The sequence below is a fragment of the Hesperophylax consimilis genome, chromosome 10, assembly GCF_061612785.1.
Source record: "Hesperophylax consimilis isolate HC1 chromosome 10, BYU_Hcon_1.0, whole genome shotgun sequence".
NCBI classification, from domain to species: Eukaryota; Metazoa; Arthropoda; class Insecta; order Trichoptera; family Limnephilidae; genus Hesperophylax; species Hesperophylax consimilis.
Genome location: NC_142845.1, coordinates 4,409,390 through 4,431,028, shown reverse-complemented (window position 1 = coordinate 4,431,028; position 21,639 = coordinate 4,409,390). Strand labels below are relative to the sequence as shown.

Below are 21,639 nucleotides of genomic sequence, written 5' to 3'. Positions count from 1 at the left end.
TCCCAACAGCTCCTAACTGTGTGGAGCCAGTGGCATCTGTGGCATCTCCAATTGAGGCATGTTGTGAGGCTGAAGGCAGTGGGGAGGGGAAAGAGATAGGGAAGAGGAAGGTGATGTAAGTACCTTAATATTTAGATCTAGTCACCAAACACGGCGAAAGCCTTTTCAAGCAACGTTTCAATTCTGAATGGTGGTATTACACCAGGGCGATACTGAGAGTATCTTCCACTCTGGAACGTGCCGCAAATATGCTTTATTTTACTTTAAATGAGTAAATTGTAAAATAACACACATCATTTAATAAAAATTGCTTGAAGAGCTTTACATCGGAGACCGTCCATGCTGTTTATGTAACCGTTTGTTTATCAAATGAAATTAGGCATTCCATTGAAAGTTAAGTATTTGTGGCCTCATAAAGTTGCAACAATTCTCTTAGCGGCAAGGTCATAACTCATAACATTACATTAATTACGGAAAACTTTGGAATTATTAATAAGCTTCACATATCATACTTTAAAACTATTAACACAATAATATGCGATCGAAATCTTGAAACATCGACAAACTTGTTTGAAATGGCATAGACCTGAACAGGCAGGTACTTAACTTCTTCTTCCCCATATCCTTCCATTCCAAACATTCTTCACAACATTTCAAAATCTGGGAATACCAATGCCCTTTTGCTCTGAACACGTGAGACCTTTACTTGATACATAATCACATACAAAAATTGTGGTGGGTAGTATCTCTGCAGTACCATTACTTTTTGCGTGAAAAAGTCTTTCGTTCGTCACTGGGCATAATTTATGTTTTTTTGATCATCTTAATTTTTAGAACACCTCAAGATCTACATGAAGACGCTCGAATAACTCATGTAACCCTTTTAGTTGCGGAGTTACGATGATTTCTTCGGTCGTGCATACTGAATTTTGAAGCTCTTAGCTGACCCCCACCCCACTGTTCTATTTTTAGAAAATACACGCCACTTTGCGCCACAACCCTTGGGCCACGAGATAAATTTAACAATTTGGGATGGACCTTTGTACGGGTGCCTTTATTAAAACATTTTCGTTATTTTGTTAAAATCGATTTATTTATATGTACATGTAGGCTTTCTCCATTTTCTGAAACTATTAGCACGATAACGTGTGATCCACTTTGACGCTCTTTGGATCTCTTTGAACATTGCTCGATGAAAAGTGGCAAAGTATCGTGGCTGACGGGTCGGCCCGCTACGCGACCTCCTCCTCTCGAAGGCCGTGTGGAGAGCGGCCGCGCCAAGCCAATGGCAGTCGCGCAGCCCGCCGGGTCATACATTCGCTTCACGCGGTGCCTCAATCGTGCGTGCCTCTTGCTAACTGCCTACCATCCACCTTCCGCTGCGACTCATAGGTATTAACTACTACCTGACCAACCAAACTAATATACTTACCTGCCGCAGATCCCACACATACGACAGTTCTACCGCGAGTCTCATCGCAGGCTCACGAATCCAATAGAGTGCTTGGCGCCCTTTCACGCTGACTCAATTATACTACATTAAAAACGGTTTAAACAATGAAATAAACGCACAAAATTAACAATTGTTTTATAATTAATTGAATTGAACAGTTCTCGGTTTGTTTGAGAGCAGTTTTAGTGGTTTTCTAGTGTCGGTACTCTTGTTTTCTCGCGAACCGGCATTTTTCGTTGGGAGGCTTTCACTACGTTATTTTGTAACAAGTGTGTTAATGAAACTCTCGAGTGTTTGTTGATCTCCGCTGTTGAATTGTTGAACGCTCTGCGTTTGATTGATCGCCGATAACCGGTAAGTTTGGCAATTGTATTATTATATGTTCTGTTTCATTTGGATAGTAGACCCGCTCGAGAGCTCTGCCATGCTCACCCGGCGAGGAAATAAAAAACATTATTTAAGAATTATTATGCTCCCAATGTTGAGTGTCGATAGTGTAGAATTTGCGTTCTGGGAATGCTCGTTGTAAACTGGATTACATGCGTCCTAAATACATTACTTTCGATAAGCTTACCAACTCTCGTAAGCGTTCTGTAATATATACAATATGTAACTTTAGCAGAGAGGAGCGGAAATATACGTAATTGTAATTACCAATACATGAATATGTTTATTGATTTTTAAAACCGCTTAAAACAAAGCGTTCTCATTTCATATTTTAATAGTTTTTAATTATTCTCGTTTTCAATTTTGTGAACTGTGTCTTACTAATCTAAGCCAAGTAATAAATAAATAAATAAAATCTCTTATTCAAACACATTATTACAAAATTCTTCGCATGCTTACAAGCTTATAAGAGACTGAGCGTTATTATTTGATTTCTCTTGAATTATATTACTGGTAATACTAAGAATTGTTTTCTTCTAGCAATTTATTTATTTGTTCTTCGATAAACACCGTATTTAAATAAGAAGACAAGAACATTGTAAAGTATATTTATGAATATTTTGATTGTAATTAAATTAGTTTTGTAAATCGTTAGGCATCTAATTGTAATTCAGTGAGTGATTATTCATTGTATTATTATCCGCTTCTCACGCTATCTAATGAAGAAATTCTATACACGCCTCTAATAAAGAAAGGGAATGAGAAATTCATTGAAATGTAGATTGCGTAACCCTATACTTCATTGAAGACTAAATTTTCATTATTTATTCGACGAGGAAGTTTAGTAAAAGAAATCGTTCTACTGAGTATTAAATTTTATAACGTCTTAAAAGTTATTTACTTTTTCAACCCTTAAAATATATTTAGGAGATTTTTTAAATCACCAAATCTGCTTTTTAAGCCTCCGCATTCCTGGTTTCTAATAATAATAACATTTGGATGATTTGTATGGCGCCGTTTTTGTGCAAAATCACCTCAAGGGCGCCCGATTTATTGCAAGTTTCTCTTTAACTTTTTAAGTTCCCAAAAAATGTATATTATTTTTTTAGATAATATCTATACTTTTGTTATACCGAAACGTTAATTTTATGAAATTCCCTCGATAGAAAAAAGTAAGCTCCGAAAATTATTAAAAACACGTTTTGTTTTGTTATTTAATATGTTATAGCAAGAAAAAATTCAGTGTATCTTTAAATGCAACTAAAGAATTTGGTGAGAGTTTTTGCTTTATTTCAAACGAGTGGTTTTCACCATTTTCTCTTAATTATTATCTTAATCATTTTTCTTAAATTTCATAAACATAAAATATATAATCAAATTTTCACATGTAGCAAACACTTTATGGATAAACAAAAATGTAATAAAATAACTTTTTTTTAATACCATTTTATTGTATATATTTTCTACAAATATAAAACCAACCGGCTTCGGTTCACCTTGAACCTTCGTTAGGGTCATATAAAAACATATTTGTTAACTACTAGTATATGTTTTTATATAACCCTGTTGAAGGTTCAGGGTGAATCGAAATCGGTTGGTTAAATATATTGAAAATGTACACAAAAAAGTGGTATTAAAAACAGTTATTTTGTTCTAATCATTATAATATTTAATCATTTTTTTGGAAAACTTAATTCATTTATTGTCCAATATTTCTAATATATTAGATACTTACTGGAATTTTTTGTAACTTTAAGAATCTTGAAAGAGAAATGAATATTTATTATTTTTAAGTATTAGTAAATACCCTAGAGTAGCAAAAGGCAGCCCGGTCAACGATAGAAAAGATTATCTCCTCATTTATATACACCTCTACCCCCAGTTGACGCGTGAAGAGGGCGACGTGTTCCCTGGCCCTGTTTACTATTTTTTTACAATACGATATATAGTATTAGTAAATAGATTAGATCACCAGTTAGTTTGTATTTCAATAAAAATATTAATAATAGCTAATGAATTTTCACAATTAAACGGATTAGGTAGATTCTAAATAACCAGATTTTTGGTTAATTTGCGGTTGCGTTATCAGAAGTACCTACCATAGACTTTTATATTTTACCACAAGTTAAAACGAACTAAAAATATTACTAATTAATACAACAATCGTAAATGATTTTGACGAGAGATTAAATATGTAGTGAGTTGATGTCGCAGGTTTCATCTTATCAATGCTGTTTAAGCTATCCATTTCAACAAAATTAGTCTAAGTATTCAGTATTTCAGCTGGTACCTACCCTTATGTATGGTAGTGAGGCATGGAACTGTCAGAGGAAGGATGGAACAACACAATGCTGTATAAATGATATACCTGGGGCGAATGTAAAATGTAAAACTGTTTTGTATGATCATGTGAGAAATGTGGAGATTCGCAAAGAATATAAAGTTCATAAAAGAGCTATGAGTAAAATTAAGACAGGTACTTTTAGATAATTTGTGCATTAAAAGTGAATTCGAAAGGCGTGTAAGTAGGCGTGTAAGAAGTTGGGCCATGTGAAGAAGCAAGGAGTGTGTGCCAAGACTAAGTTGTTTGGCGGTCCATCCTCTCTACCAATCCCTACGGCGAAGCGGCGTGACGCTTAGATTATTTCTTTACGCCCCATTTTTTAACAGATTATTATATCACATGCCTGATGGGTACATAATAAATAATTAAATGATAAAATAAGAATACAATTTAAAATAATATGGATTGCACATATTAGTAATGAGATACGTGGAGTCACTAATTAAAATCAAGGACTGTCAAGAATGGCAAATTTTTTTAAATTTCAATATGAAACCTTCACCGGCATTCCACAGGGGTCACATTTGGGTCCAGTATTGTTTTTCTTGTTTATCAACGATATAACTAACATTTTTGATGATGTTCTTAAAATTTGCAAAAGTATTGCTAATCGCAATGACTGTAACGTATTAAAATTAATCTTGTGAGGCTGCACCTTTGTACAACAGAACTTTCCATGATAAATTATACTCGTATTGTACCTGCTTATATCGTTCACACTCAGTTTATTATGTAATCTACTATACAAGTATTATTGTACTTCTGAACAACTTATCTATAACAATGTACACATGTAAAAGCCTCCAAGGTGTGAATAAATAAATACATAAGTTGATGGGTTTTCCATAGCTTTAGTTACATAGTTGGTATCAGTAAAAATATATACAAATATGTTTTATGGTCTATGTTTTAACTCAAGTTTTTAATAATGGAGATGTTCTTTTTTGATTATCAGCTTTAAAATACAGCTGTTAAACATATTATAATATTAACTAGGTATAATATGTTCAACAGTTGTATAATTTTTCGTTATTTCATATTTGCTTTCCAATATCTTAATCTGAATATTTTTCACAACTATTAACGTACCAGGTTTAGCCAATATAATTCGACTAGAATGTTTTGCAGCGTTGGTCAACATCTTCAGAAGGCGTTGAACTTAGCTCATAAAATAACAATCTCGGACGCATATCGGAATTTCGCAATACGAGTACGTATTTGTTGACTTGAAGTGCGTTCATTATTTTAAAGACTAGCCACATACAAGCTTGATTCGGTTCCATGATAACTCAACACAGTGACGATTGAACACACTTTTAAAAAGTGATATAAAGTCATTAGAAACGATGAAATTTTTTTTTAACCTTACCTAACCTAACCTACTTAACCCAGTTAATAAAGTTTTTGTTTCATCACTTTCCATAACCTTATATAACTTTTTAAAGATGTGAGGAATTATCATTGTGATGATTTATCCGGTCACCGCTTGATTCATACCGGCTACACAAACTTAATTTGTGGATATTTTGCTTTTTCGTAAAAATGTGACATAAATACTGAAAAATCGAACGCAGGAATCAGAAAACATAATTTTTATCGGAATTTCTCTCTTAACCTGGTGAAAACCGGGATAAATGTCTGTAGTAGTGTTTGTACCCGGTGCAGTCGGTTCCGTCCCTTTTTAAATATATCTATTTGAATTCGGATTTAGTTTTAATGAGCGAATGAATGCAAATCTTGGGAGTGGAAATAAACCCACTTCCCGACATTTGATCGAGATGAAACTCGGCAGATAAAGTCTTTGTCGATGAGAATGCATTTTTTCAACTGTGGTAGTTTTGGTGGTAAACACATGCTCACTCACGGATATGTAGGCATTTCTCTGACATTGAATGACATAACAGTAGTTAATGTAAGAAATAAATGTCGGTCCTATCCAATTGGCATTTGGCTCATTTACAAGCACGGTTGACACCAGTCCCTAGGGAGAAAGGTTCAATCCTCAGTTAATTTTTTTTTGTACATCTACTTTATAAAAGTTCTTGTATAATAAAGTAATATTAACAAAACAAATATTTCAATAACAATAGCTTCGCCTGAGATTTGGATTGAATTTGTTTTCACAACGTGTCTTCTTTTTCGACATTACGAAGGAAATAACACGGCAAGCAGAACATTGACTTGAAGCTATGCAAATTTCACGAAGTTAGCGCACACTGTTCGAAAGTTTCACCTCTGATTCTTGTTAGATTCACCTAGCTAATATATAGGTATTATGTGAGGCTAATTAGTTACACGTACTCCACGGTAGATTAATAAATTATGCTAAACTTAGGACGTACGTTCTCGAAATTGTGAAACTTCCGGATAACTGTAATTATACATTTATTAAACTACCCGGCTCCGCTATTCATTTCGATTATTGTAGGTATTTTCAAAACACGGAACAAACAGTAGATCATTTCAAAGCTTTTTAGCTCACGATGGATCACGTTGTGATCTTGAAAATCCAGGCTGGATAATTGCTAATTTCATTTCGCCACAGTTAGATATTTTTTCCTGCTTCAGACATAACGACCACTACTCTGATCTCTGTTTTAGAGCATAGATTTTTAACTCTAGATGGAGAAAAATGATTAATACTGACTCATTAAAACTATTGGTAATACTGTTAAAAACAGGACTGCTAGCAACTTCCCGATAAAGTGTTAGTAAATTCGTTATTATATCAAATTAAATGTGTTCATCCACCAGCATTTGTCTTAATATGTCTTAATCATATCATGACGAAATGCAAAAATGTTTGGTTTTTTATTAACAAATATTCGGACATCGTGAAAAAACATTGAGATTTTACTTAAAGTTTATCAGGATGCCTATCAATCAATTCATTCGTTAATGGCCAAAAATTCCGTCTTTAACACGAATACAAAGAATTTTTAATAAATAAGCAATATTTTTTATCAGGAAATTTTCTTCGTGTGCCAACAAGATTTGGCTAATGTCACGTCTATCACGTGTAAGTTTAGTCACATCTGTAGATCACGGAATTATGCAAAATGTGGAGAGTATCGCACGTGCCTTGAATTGCTCAACTTCACATACAACTGTGATTGTATTCAATTTGGTTATATTAGGGTAGATTAGGGATATCATTAAGTTGGCTGTCCGCTTATTTTAACTAATCAAAACTCCGTTAAATTGTTGTAGAATATTGAGTTTTAATAAGAGAAAAGTAAGCATTGCTGAATTATTAAAAATCTCTTCAAATTATTAGTAATCCGGTTAAAATCAGAACTGCAGGCCGCTCCCTGATAAACTTTTAATAAATTCGTAATAATATCGTAACACGTGTTCATGCACCTGATATGTTTGTCTTAATAATATATAAGAGTTTGTTTATAATCTCATTCTATTTCAAATTGTTTTTGTACACAAAAAGAATAAGATGAGAAATAAGTTTTTGCTGTTTAATTTCAAATCGGCGGCGTGCAACAGAAATAACAATTTTCAAACGATTTTCTAAAAACCAGAATGTTAAAAAGTGAGGTTAACTCATGTTTTAACAGTGGTGTACTAATGTTTATTTTATATTGGCATTAAAATAGCTTTTTGCACAAATAAAATTGTGATTACTATTAAAACAGACTCCGGAGGCATCACATGGTTTGATGGAACAAATATGACTGTAGTTACGATTATAACAGACTCGGGAGGCATCACATGGTCTGATGGAATAAATATGACTGTAGTTACGATTAAAACAGACTCGGGAGGCATCACATGGTTTGATGGAACAAATATGACTGTAGTTACGATTATAACAGACTTGGAAGGCATCACATGGTTTGATGGAATAAATATGACTGTAGTTACGATTAAAACAGACTCCGGAGGCATCACATGGTTTGATGGAACAAATATGACTGTAGTTACGATTATAACAGACTTGGAAGGCATCACATGGTTTGATGGAATAAATATGACTGTAGTTAAGATTATAACAGACTCCGGATGCATTATATGGTCTGATAAATATGAGGATTTTTTATCCGTTAATATTTACGTAATTTTAAGGCACAATTCACGTTTTTCTTAATTGTTAATCACTTAAAAACCAATGTCCAGACGTTATCGAGAAGCATTCAGACACGATACAACATTGAGGCATTTTAATTCATATTATTAAACCTTGCTAAAAAAATATTCGTCATTGCATAATACAATGATTGGCGGCTAGCATGACCGGCAATTCACTAGCGCCAATGAATAATTCGAGTGATCCAGATAACCTGTCGTGTCAATATTCTTAGTAAACTACGGACGGGTTGTTTCACAGAATTTGAAAAATTCATCAAATTTCAACGTTAATTTTAAAGTTTTATGAAAGTCCTATTTAAGTTCTGTTACCATATTATTATGGAAAAGTTGCTTCACAGAACTGAAATAATAACAGAATTTGAATAAAACTTTCACAGAACTTGAAAACTAACCTCGAAACATGAAGAATTGTTCGAATTCTGTGAAACAACCCGTCCTTAGTATTTCATTAATTTTAATGAAGTTGTTAAGAAATTTTCAAATACCGAAAGTCCTCATTGAACAGATAATCAATTTCATTGTCCTGTCTGAGGACTAGAAGTCGAAAGGTCTTATTTAAACCGGCGACATTAGATATCTTTAAAATTCCGATAGATTGCACTTTTAGGGATTATTTTTTCAGTGGCTAGAATACTCTTTTGGGTAGAAAATTCATAAGACGAAATATTTTTAAATAATATTTAATTCATTCACCCAAATTCGCAGTTATTGAAGTCACCACATTAATGAGCGAATACATTTTAATACCAGTATAGGTATGTTCAAAGGTATTAGGAACTAACATGAAAAAATCTGCTTCAACACAGGCTAGCCTAGTGAGGCGGTATTTGAGAAACCTCAACTGTACTTTTATTTTCTTTTTACCTTCACAATATTATGTTTGTATTTTTCTGTTATTTTATAACCTTAAATATAAAAGTTACAAATCAATGTACACAATAATATGTATGCATAGTTGTAATGTGTAAACTTTCCTAAATAAAGAAATTATTATTATTATTTAATTTTGCTGTGGGCAGTTAAACAGAGCAATAACTACCACCTCGCGCTTTCGTCAAGACGTGACGTTTACGAAGTTTAACTCAGATAGGCTATTCTAACGAGAGAAAAAGCGCTACATCCAGCCTAGTGCCAGACCGTTTATTTAATATCAGCTGACGCCTTAGGGGAGAGTCCTAACTCTTGTCCCTGGCAGAGCCTTTCCCTAGGAGTAGCATTCCCTCCTAACAAAGTCTCCTTGCTCTCCCCTTTATATCCGCGCTGTCTAGACAGGGGTCGCAAAAGGACCTAACGAGGTTCACGCAGGGGTGCCTTCACAGGATTTTAGGGTGAGATTTGAAGTACCTATTATTACGTAGGTAAGAATTATGTATTTATATTCTATAATCAATGAAACCCTATCTCGATGAATTACTTATGTAAAATAAACATTTAAACAAATCGCTTCGATAAATTAGAGAGAGAAATAATTTAAGCATTCAAATAAACTAAAAAGTACTTCGTTTTGATTACTTTATTTTTTATATAACATACTGTGTAGAGTACTTTCGTTGCTATGGTAACTCGTAACATCGTCAGGGCAATGTATATATAAAAAAACTCTGAAAATATTAAAATTTAAAATCATGTTTTTATTTTATGCAACATTAGTATAGTGCCCGAAGTAAAATTACTGATATTGAATATTGATAATTTATTAAGAATATCCAGTTAAAAACGGGATTGCACGCCCTTAACCAATGAATTGATAGGTTTCCTAACAAACTTTTAGTAAAATACCAACGCATTATAACGATGTCGAAACATAAAAATCCTAATATTTCAACACTTCGTCATTGTATGTTATCGAAGCAATGGCAGGTGTATGAGCACGTGTTCAGATATGTTAGAAATTTACTAAAAGTTTATAAGGAAACTTCCGGCAATCCCGTTTTTAACCGGATTACCTATTATTTAACAGATTTTTATAATTAATTAGCAATTTTTTATTATCAAAAAACATTGCATGCACCGACTTTAGTTATGTTTAGCAACTAGATTTGAATCTCCCGTTACTTTCCATCACAATCTTCCCTATTAAATTCTGCTTCTACTGTTGCCCTCCAATTGCAACCGCCTCAAAATCTTCCCTATTAAATTCTGCTTCTACTGTTGCCCTCCAATTGCAACCGCCTCAAAATCTTCCCTATTAAATTCTGCTTCTACTGTTGCCCTCCAATTGCAACCACCTCACAATTTTCCCTGTTAAATTCTGCTTCTACTGTTGCCCTCCAAATGCAACCACCTCACAATATTCCACAATATAAATTATTATCCCAATTCACTTTTTAAAAATAAGCTAATAGATTAGTGTCATCTTAAACTATTCAATCCTAAGCACACCACATTCCATGCAATGAAAATATTGTCAAGCCACATAAACGAGCTGCTTCACTGCCTAAACTGGGTCGATAAACCAAATCTCAAATCTACCCCTTTTTTAAAAAAACGGGGTTGGAAGTTTTTTCAGTTTTATCTCAGAAAACACATCAGAATGTTCGGAAAATACCCCTTAAGGAGCGTCCCTTTTGATCTCCCAGACTATTGACGATTCTAGAAGGGTGGGAAGTGAGATTTAAAGGAATATTCCAGAATATTTCCTGGAAGTTATCAACCCTTAGTTACGTAACGTGTTGCTAGGGACCGCTCTGCGTGAGAGACGTAATGTATTCAGCCTCGGCGCTGAGCCGTTTTACAACGGAAAACTGAAAACTTTAAATAGTAACGAAAACAATTCTTTAAGTAAGAATTGCGAAGGTTTTGCGGGAGTTGAGTTTTCAATGGCACTGAGACTGCTTTTGTGTGATTAGAACAGTCTAGGAGGAGTAGTGCTTTTGATTATAATCTCAAGGTTGTTGATTTGAAAACTACCGAAATGTAAAGAATATTAATTTTAATACACTTTTTTTGCGTATGTAAAATATTGTAACTCTTTAGTTAAGGTAGAACATTTTTGAAAAGTGATTTTATTGATTTATTTTAATACATACGTTATGCCATTAACATAAGTAAAGTATAATGTGTAAAAAAGTATCAAGTATAAGATAACTAAAAAGCATTAGTTTGCATAGTATTAAATAATACATAAAAGTGGGTATAAAAAACAAGTATGAAGTGTAAAAAAGTATAAACTAACAAAAAAGTATAATTAAATGATCAAAAAGTATTAACTAATATGTTATAATGGTAGGTTCCCACCTTTTCACCTTTCTCCACCTAATTTATAATTCAAAGTATAAAATAACAAAAAAGTATAATTATATGTACAAAAAGTAATTACTATGTTATAAAGGTGGGTTCCCACCTTCTCACCTTCGTCTACCCATTCTTATTCCCTTCCTCACTACCTTTGGGAGCAGTTGGAACTCTTATGATTGTTTTTGTACACACAAAATAAGGTGAAGAGAGAAAATAAAACAGAATATTAAAAATATACTTGAAAATCAGATGTGAAATGACCAGAGCTGAAAGGCCAGTTTATTACATTTCAACGCGTACTTTTCAGAATTTTCAACCATTTTTTCAATATTGTGGAACATAATTTCATAATGTAATTCTTTTTTCTTCTTTCATCTCGGTCCCAATTAAATTAACAGTTTATAATGCCTTTTTAACAATCAAATAACGACACATAATAATGACTTGGCTGGAATTAGCTTAATAGGTACCCAATTTGTAGAAACGTTAATGTAACAATATAATGTATAATCTATATGTTATTTTTATTATTTTGGAAAATTATTAACCTTTAACACAGGCTTGTCTTAGTGAGGTAAAAAACTCTAACATTAACAGTGATACAATGCAAAGAAACAATAAACAATAAAAAACAACAATATCAACATCACATTGCATTGTGTCCCATCGGAAACCATGCAAGATTACAAAAGTACTTTAGAAAAATTAAATATATATAAATTAAAATTAAATATATATAAAATTAAATACGTATCTATTATAAATTGATTTTGATTTTATTTATTGTTTTCATTAGAAAATATTATTTATATAAGGTAATTTTATGAATTTCAAATCAACTATTCTGGTAGCTTTTTCGAGATTCAGGGTCACATTACATTGTAGTCTTAAAATTATCATAAAGTTGTAAAAAATATCAACCAGAAACGTTAGCTCTTAATTAGTGGGAAATCCATCGCAACACAACGCTGTGGTCAACAAAATGAAAGTAATAATTGAATGCACTGAAGAGCTACGATACCACGGACATCGCTTGGATTAAATACCTCATCGCGATTGATAATTTGAACAACGAATTTATTGGCTTTTACTTATAGGAATATCTTCAAGACCCTTACTAATTTATATCTTACCTTGTTACAGTGAAAGAAGAGCTAAATAAATATTAATAACTGATCCTTTGCTTTGAATACGGAATTACAGTCCCATGTTAAACATGTTAAATATGTTCCCCCATTATTTTGTAATGCCAAGTTAGTATATTTTGTCCTACAATGGTTGTACCGAAACCGGTTGGGGTATATAATATAATAAGTACAGTAGTTCAAATCAAACAAAGTAGCAATGTTTTATTTATTTGCGTAATTTCACAATTTATTGATGATTTCTAGTATATTTTCGTTTTCCAGAGTAGTAGATACTTCGCCCTAGTGAAAAACCACCATTCATAATCGAAATGTTGCTTGAAATGGCTTTAGGTGTATTTGATGACCAGCTCTGAATAGCCAAGTACATCTCTACCTTCCTCTCCCCCAACTCCCTTCCCTCCCCCGATACCTTCAACCTCACAACCTACCCCAATTTGGAATGCTATATTCTCACTGCCTCTAAACGGTTGCGAGCAGTTGGGACTCAAATAGAAAACAAACTCATAAGACGACACTCCCACCCTAAACACAAGTTATTCTTAAATAGGGAGGTATTAATTGACAGCATCAAACATATATTATATATATAATATGCAGAATATTTGAAATAACATACTTTGGTACACTATTGGACGGTTAGTTTATATACTTTGTTATTAAATTGTAATTTTCTTAACGTTAATTTTCTGCTGTACACTTACTGATATCTTACATCTATCAATATGTATCATTTGTTATCACTATTTTTTAATGAATTGTTATTGCAATGAACATTTATGTGTTGTTGTTGGTGTTTTATATACATTGTTGAACTCAATTAATGTTACATCCTGCCTTGTGTTTGTAATTTGATATCTTGTCTTAACACGACATCTTCAATTACCACTAGGATAAGCTCCACAGAATAAATGTTTTTTCTTACTTATCTTTTCTTTATTTTTATTTTTAATATGTTGTCATTTTAAAAGTAAAGTCAGAAAAAGGAAATCCATCAATGGTTTTATTTTAAACATGCACAAACTGATGTGAAAAATGTGAACTGTCGATTTCTAGAAAATTAACAAATAATACAAATTTTCTTATAAAAAGACATAATACATCAGTGCTAGTGTATTGCTTAAGTAAATCACTTTCCTTCTGAATTCCTCGTCATGCACCTCGAAACGTTGCACATCGCACAGCGGACGCATACGAATGATTGCATTTTCCGTGTCGGTGTCTTAAGATGTCAAATTGCATTGTTAATTCTGCACATATTAAAAATATACACCCACATGCTGTCGATGTATGCACTGTCTCACTCTTGTTATGGGTCTAGCAAAAATAACAACCGAATGACTATCATATTTTAATTATGTTTCCAACATAGGTACACGTCCTTAAAAAGTTAGTTTTTTAAATATTTATTATTATTCAAACCTGCTAAACTACTTATGTAATTTGTTAGCAGGTTTCTTTTGATAGAATTTTATCTAATTACATGGTAAATTATTAAAAGATATATGTATAATAATTATGACGAGAGATTAAGAATTAATAAATGGGTCAAATTAATTAATTTATTTCATATATATAGGTAGGTATTTGAGGTATTCTAAATGTGAATTCTAATTTCTAATCCTATTTGACAGATCAAAATATGAATCACTAATGATTTTTAAAGTTAACTAATGCTGGGTTCGGACTAGATTTTTTATGAATCTCCAAGGTCAATTTACAAACGAAAGCATAAGTCGAATCGGCTTTGTGTGTACGATCCGTGGAAAAGCCTGTTCTAGCTGGTCTATTTCATAGATTATATGCGATATATCAGAGTGATCAGGTGTGATCAAATTATAAAATTTAAATTACTGATTACCTCTCTAATCATTGATCCTGTGGCAAATATTTGATAAATTCTTTTACCTTCACAAATCTTACTATGAGGAACTGTAGTCCATTTTATTTAATTATTAGTTTTTGTGACACCTCACAAGAGCGCCCCTGTCTATATTGTAAAGGCAGGGGAGCTATGTCGCCACTCGGTTGGGAAGAGCTGTGAGGCGGGTTAAGGTATGGGCTGTATGTAGGGACTTATTAATACATGGGTATATGGTCTTGAAGGAGGAAAAACAGATGCCGGTGGCTCGTTCCACATACCGACTTACACAAAAACGAGTCGAAGAAGCGGCCCGTTCTCATGAAGCCAACATCAACTGTGCACGGGTGTTCCGCTCGTGTACGTTGAGTTTCTCGCTCCTTAGAGCAGGCTCCATTAAAATACCCGTAGAACTTACTCTCAGCATGCCCACATTGCGTCTGTGCATTAGAGATGGTAATCGGTCTGCTAACAATGGATTGTCAATCAGACGGACCGCCCGAATCTCAGAATATTGCTGAGTTTAACAAGTATTATGGGGCTCTAGCGCAGATGTGGCTCACAAATTCAATTGTTGGGCGTACTTGAGATTTGTGTAGGGAAGCTGCTGATTACTATTGAAGAATCTGCTAGACCCTTTACAAAACATTCCTCATTTTACACTAATCACTTTGCACTTATAAATATTATTTGTCGCAGGTATAAACTTAGCGGCGATTGCTTGTTTTTTTAGGCAAAACATACACTTATTTATTTAACATTCAAATAAAATTAGTTTATAGCGCATGTAAAAAAAACATTGTAAATATTATGGGTAAAAAAACAAACAGCTAGTCAAATTAATTTTATTTTATGATAGTAATAATATCGTTCAAAGCTTACGGTAATTGTTAATACTTATTTTATTTGTGTTCGCTAGCTTTCAAATAGCAAATGACTGATGACTACTGACTAATGACTAATGACTAATGACCCTCCATGTTCTGGTGGGTGATGCAAACTATTCGACTAAAATGATTTCTATTTATTGATGGACGTCTAATCATAGTTCTATGTGTATATTTTTGACATGTGTCATGTAGTAAGCGGTTTGAAGCGGTGGACAGCGGTAAATTGATTTAATAATTCCTAAAAAAATACACGTTTTCGGATTGGCATTCATACAAAAGTAAACAAACGAAAATGCTTAGAAGTAAAGTGCTGCGGACATGTTAATTAATGTTTATTTCATAATTTATTATCAAATAAACATTTATTAGTTTTTACCCAGTCTTGCTCGATATTTTTTTACTGTTAAATTAATATTTTTTAAATACTTTGAATGATGGAATATATACCTATATAATATTACACATATTTTATTGATTACTTGTTACTTGTTACACAAAGTATCATTAAAAATATGTATATATTGACGGCCTCCGAGGTCGAGGGGCAAGGCTCTCGCCTAGCAATCCGATGGTCGCGTGTTCAAATCTTGGCGTGCGCAAGTAAATTTTATTTGATAATTTTTTTAAAAATTAAACAATAACTTTGAAACATCACTTATAGATAAGTACTTAATGCCGACCGGGTTTCGCTACAACCGTAGCTTCATCAGGGCAGTATAATACTAAACATCTAAAAACTAAATTAACATGTGTTGATATCACGGTGAGTGGACAGTCTGTAAAGTAGAGTTAAGGAAAGCCAAAAACGTCAATAGCAAAGTCATCAACAACCAAATAAACCTAAATAAAAGCCCTATACTCAGATTGTTCCCTATTGACAAAGAGCACTCGCCTCTCAATCTCCCACCTATCCCTACCTCTTCCACAGACTGTCACTTACCTAGCTCTCACTTTATTTTTTTATATATTTTTTTTATATTATAGAAACAAACAGTACATGATTTACAGAGATGAATCAATATACAGGAATAAGATATTTCATGTTAGGTACCAATGATATGTTTCCTTGTATTGTCTGCTAAGTGGTATGTTTATTATGGTAAATACTTAATGCCGACCGGGTTTCGCTACAACCGTAGCTTATCAGGACAGTATAATACTAAACATCTAATATCTAAATTAACATGTGTTGATATCCAAGTGAAGTTTGAACAGCGCTTTCCTTCGAGGCAAATTTAAAAAAAAATGTTTTCAACACTCTCTTGGTATGCATTTTTAAAAAGAAAAATTGCCTTGTGATGATTTTAAGGCCAGCAATCAGCAATCGCGTGCGCAAGAACTTACTCGATATCGAGCTTGTCAATATGTGACCACGAAAACTGATGGTTCGAGCTGCAAATGTGAATTGTGTACTATATATAAGTACTACACAGGACAAGTGGTAAGTCAACTAACTGACACGATACAATAGTGATAAATCAATTTCCTGCTATTTATCTAAACGTTACCTTTTGAATCTGGGTAGGATGTACTTTATAGAACATAAGTGAACATTTTACAACTTTCGATATAATCATTATTTTTTTTTTTTTATTTTTTATTTTTTATTTTTTTTTTATTTTTATTATTTTAATATACATCATATGGGTTACATTTACATACATATTTTGCAAAATATAATATTAAGGTTCATATATGGTCATGTATACCTTATCAGAAAAGAGGAGCTCTTGTGCCTGATAAGGGAGCCACGATTCTTACTTAGATTCATAATTCATAATGAGATATAATAATAATAATATAATAATATATATTATAATAATAATATATATATATATATTTTTTTTTATTTTTGTTTAATATAAGTTTCTTTGGAAAAAAAGTTTGATTTTATTTATTTGTTCTCGTTGGTTCGTAATACAGCGCAATTCGCAATTGCGCTGTATTACGAATTCAATTATATCTTTCATACTTTTTTTTTTTTTTTGGTTTTAGGCATTTCACCCTGAAAAGAGTGCTTTGTGCCGGTAACAGTTAAAAATAACAATTTAATCATTGGACTCATTTAGATCGCTAAAACAAATTAAATGTTGAATTCATTCAGGTTAATAAACTTACATAAAGCTGTATGAACACGAGAATTGTTAAGAGATAAAAGGTATGAAATGTTAAGGGGGGACTGGTGTGTGATTTTAATAAGACGGCGGTATATGTTCTTGAAAGATGAATGATTTTTACAGTTAAAGAAAACGTGGTCGAGGGTTTCCTCTTCCACACCGCACTGGCAGACCGGATCATCCAAAACTCTAATTCTAGCCAAGTGGGATGCAATTGAACAGTGACCAATTCTCATTCTCGAAATACATGAAATGAATCGTTTTGACAGTTTTTTACCGTGAAACCATGGCTTAGCAGGGATATGGTTTTGAATTCCAGCATAGAAAGATCCAGTTATTATTTTGGAGACTGCCCAATTTTCTTCCCAGGCACGAGTCATGTTGGATTTAAGAATCGGGAAGACATCGGAGATAGGGATTCTAAAATTTAGTGGGATAGTTCCGGAATCTGAACCAGATTTGGCGAGAGAATCGGCCATCTCATTATCTTTCATACTTCTTCATATGCACTGTTTATCGCTGTATTAATTTAGCTATGTTCTGTATAGCACCCAATCTGGTTTGCTAAAAGCAAACATGCTTTACAACAAACTGTTCATGTTTATGTTTATAAATATCGGCAAAGTTACTGCACGTTGCTCTGTAAGTACTTTCATAGATCCTTAATTACTTAAAATTTCCATATTAGTAATTCTTATGATACCGTGAATACAAATATAATTTTTTTAGTGTTACTTGCAATTTTCTTCACTCTAGATATTATATTATTTCTCCATTACTTGTAGGAATATCGTAATTCCCACACCCACACGAGTAAATACCAGTCTGAAAAAAAAACAGACCCTGAACGCCCATAAAATTTTACGCCATTATAAAACAAATATTTCCAATGCCTTACTTTTTTCCCCAACGTTCCAAATAATACCTTTGGCCGTAAAACTGAGACGTGAGTGGGTTTCACCGAGAGTGGTCGTTTAGCGCTCAACTATTTATTAAATGGAATATTTCCTATAATAGTCACGCAACCAGTGGCGTGGCAACAGCCTGGGCTCGAGGATTCTCACCTTTAGATATATACCCTTTCACCATCCGTTCTATCTCCTCCCACCCTTCACTAATCCCTAGTCACGCCTCCACCCCCACTTCAACACTTTTTTTTTTCACCCGTATATAAAAAAAAAATATTGATTCAAACAAAGAAACAATGTTTCGTTTATTTATAAAAAATAACCTCAAAGTTATAGTTCCATTCAAAGGTATGTTTTTATTAACTTTCCCAATTAACCCTTGTTCAATTAATTTATATAACTTGTATAAGTTGTGTGTTCAAATAATTATACGATATTTTATTTTCAATAAGGATACTCGAATAACTAGTACATTTGTAATAAAAGGAAATTTTTATATTAAACTTAAAATTCTCATTAAGTATTCAGGTATCGTACCTTTAAAAAGACTGTTGTAAAGAAAAGTTTACGACATTTTGAATAAAGACGTCTAAGGTATTAAAGATTTTATGAAGAGAGTTGTTTTAGAAGTGATTTCCCGTTTTACAACGAGGCTTTTTTTGTTCGATTATGTCTGTCGCTGGTCTCTGTGAGACAATAATCACTGCTCTAAATTCAACAAGACAGCGCTGTCACGTGAAATAAAGGCGATAGAACCTGATAACCTTGTCCTGGGAACAACTCGGTTGAGAATTGCGATTTGATAGGAGCGAGGTCAAACAAAACGAAAAGTAGATTTTTGCAAAGAAAAGTTACAACCATCGCAACAAGATTAGACTCACGCAGAGTTAATCTAATAACATTTTCTTCTTAGAACCATTATTTTGACGTATTGGATAACAATTAGTTTATCTCAGTTATTGAACACGCCTTTGAATACGCATTTTGACGTGAGATTTTAGAAATTGTGAAATAGTATTTATTATAAAATTTATCGTTGATCGGTACATTTCTTTCTTCATACAGGTCACAGGTTCACTTGCAACATCAGAATTTTCAAGCAAAGTAAGTATGTACCTACTGTATGGTTTAATAATAATTTGCGAGAACCAATCATCATAAAAACACACAATTTCTACAGTTTAATTTTCAAGCAAACTGCTTTTCAACCATAATAATATCGAATTGCTTGCCGACTATAAATAAGGCTAAATTATTATTTTCTAACGCTCATTCCGCCTTAAACTTTTCGAAACGCTGTTTTATAAATATGAGAATATTATTTTTTAAGTCACGCCATACGATAGCTCCTTCTATTCGGACACAGGACAAATTTATTGGGGGAATGTTGCCATTTTCGGGGAAAATGTTGAGATGCGGAAAGAAGTGGGAATGGAAGAGAAATGTATACTACCCGAAAAACCAACTACTACGAAGAAACTACTACCTAAGAACATTAAATATATTCATTATATTTACTGCTGTCGAGGTATCGGGAAGGAGATTGTATATGTGCACACCCTCATGGCCTTTGTTTCTTTTAACACTTTCAGTATTGCTGAATTTGTGTATAGTTTATTATATTGTTTTGCGTAGCGTCCATATACTTGTCATGTTTTATAAATGTTGTGTTCGTGTGTATAAATCTATTTTCGATTTTGTAGATTAATGTTATATTCTTACAGTTTTGTGATTTTTAGTAAGTTCTTTTTTTGGTATACTCTTTTTGGTTTGGGTTATAGTTTTTTTTTCCATTATTTCTGGCTTTCACCCTTCAAGGGTGTTCTTGGCCATCATTTAAAATTATTGAGAAATGAAAGGTGAATTTAAATATTAATTTTATTTAAATAGGCAAATTTCAAAATTATAATGAAAATTGGAGTCGAGTTCAGACTTAGAAGAGATGAGATGTTGAATGGAGGGGAGGCAATTTTAGATAAGGCTTGATAGAAGAGAGGATATTTGTTTAGAGAGGGACAACCAAAAAATATGTTTTAGTTAAAAAGTTTTTTTTTACCTACTAACTAAAAACCTACTACTGTAGACTAAGAACATACTACCTAAGAACCTATAACCTAAGAATCTAATAAATAAGAACCTATAGACTAAGAAGACTATACTAACTAAGAACCTAGTATCTAATAACCTACTACGTAAGAACATACTAACTGAGAACCTACTAACTAAGAACCTAATACCTAAGAACCTAGTACCTAATAACCTTCTACTTAAGAATTCGCTAAGTAAGAACCCACTAAATTATTATAAGCAATAATTAGTCGCCTAAAATTTTTACTCGGGAAATAATTTCAATTAGTATGGATATTTCAGGCGACTAATTATTGCTTATAATAATTTGTTATCTTTTGTGTTATGCATAAAAAACATTGTCTTATCAACGTTAGTTTATCATTAAAAAAATAATTATAAGAACCTACTACCTAAGAACCTATTAACTAAGGACCTACTAACTAAGAACCCAAAACCTAAGAACCTAGTACCTAATAACGTACTAACTAAGAACCCACTAACTAAGAACCTACTAACTAAGAACCTACTACCTAAGAACCTACTAAGAACTTGCTACATAATAACATACTACCTAAGAACCCAACCTGCATCTGGCTTTTCAGATCTAGTTACTAAAATGCTTATGAATGTGTCTTGTCAATTCTGGAATCAGGTTCGAATAATTATATGTGTCAAATAGCTCATAAAAAAAATTCGATTTTATCTGTCCCTCTTGAATTTACATCTGGGATTTCTGGTATAGAACCATAGAGTTTACCTCTCTGATCCTCACATTTATTTCATTGCAACCCGCGCGTTTATTTAACTATAATTTTAATACGTCATTGAAAAAACTGTTTCAGTAAATACATGCGGGCGGTGATTATAAATCATGTCTTTAAATTCACAAAAAATACCAGACGGTACTAAATTTTCCTTACAAAACCATAAATTTTTGTCGTCTACCCTAAGAAAGTTTGTACATATTACGTGCCATAATTACTTTGCAAAAACGTCAGCCCTAAATATATACCTTTTGCTTTTAGAAAATTTAAGGAAAAAACTGTTATTTGTTAAAATCCGTTCATTAACAATCGACCGGTTATGGGCTTTAAATATACACAGTCTCTTAAAATCCAAATTATAT

At 32.8% G+C, this 21,639-nt stretch overlaps 2 protein-coding genes across 3 annotated transcripts in view; one reads left to right on the top strand and one right to left on the bottom strand.

Moving 5' to 3' along the window:
- LOC149420200 (putative inorganic phosphate cotransporter) overlaps nt 1–21,639 on the bottom strand; it is a 416,275-nt gene that overhangs the window by 34,252 nt on the left and 360,384 nt on the right. The gene's annotated exons all lie outside the window — the stretch shown is intronic.
- The window catches only part of yellow-b (L-dopachrome tautomerase yellow-b), a 90,366-nt gene continuing 70,005 nt past the window's right edge, over nt 1,279–21,639 (top strand). The window contains exon 1 of one of the 2 annotated variants that reach the window (XM_089636511.1): nt 1,279–1,807. The gene's annotated coding sequence lies outside the window, so the exon portion shown is untranslated. The remainder of the gene's footprint in view (nt 1,808–21,639) is intronic. The other variant, XM_089636513.1, reaches the window with a different exon arrangement.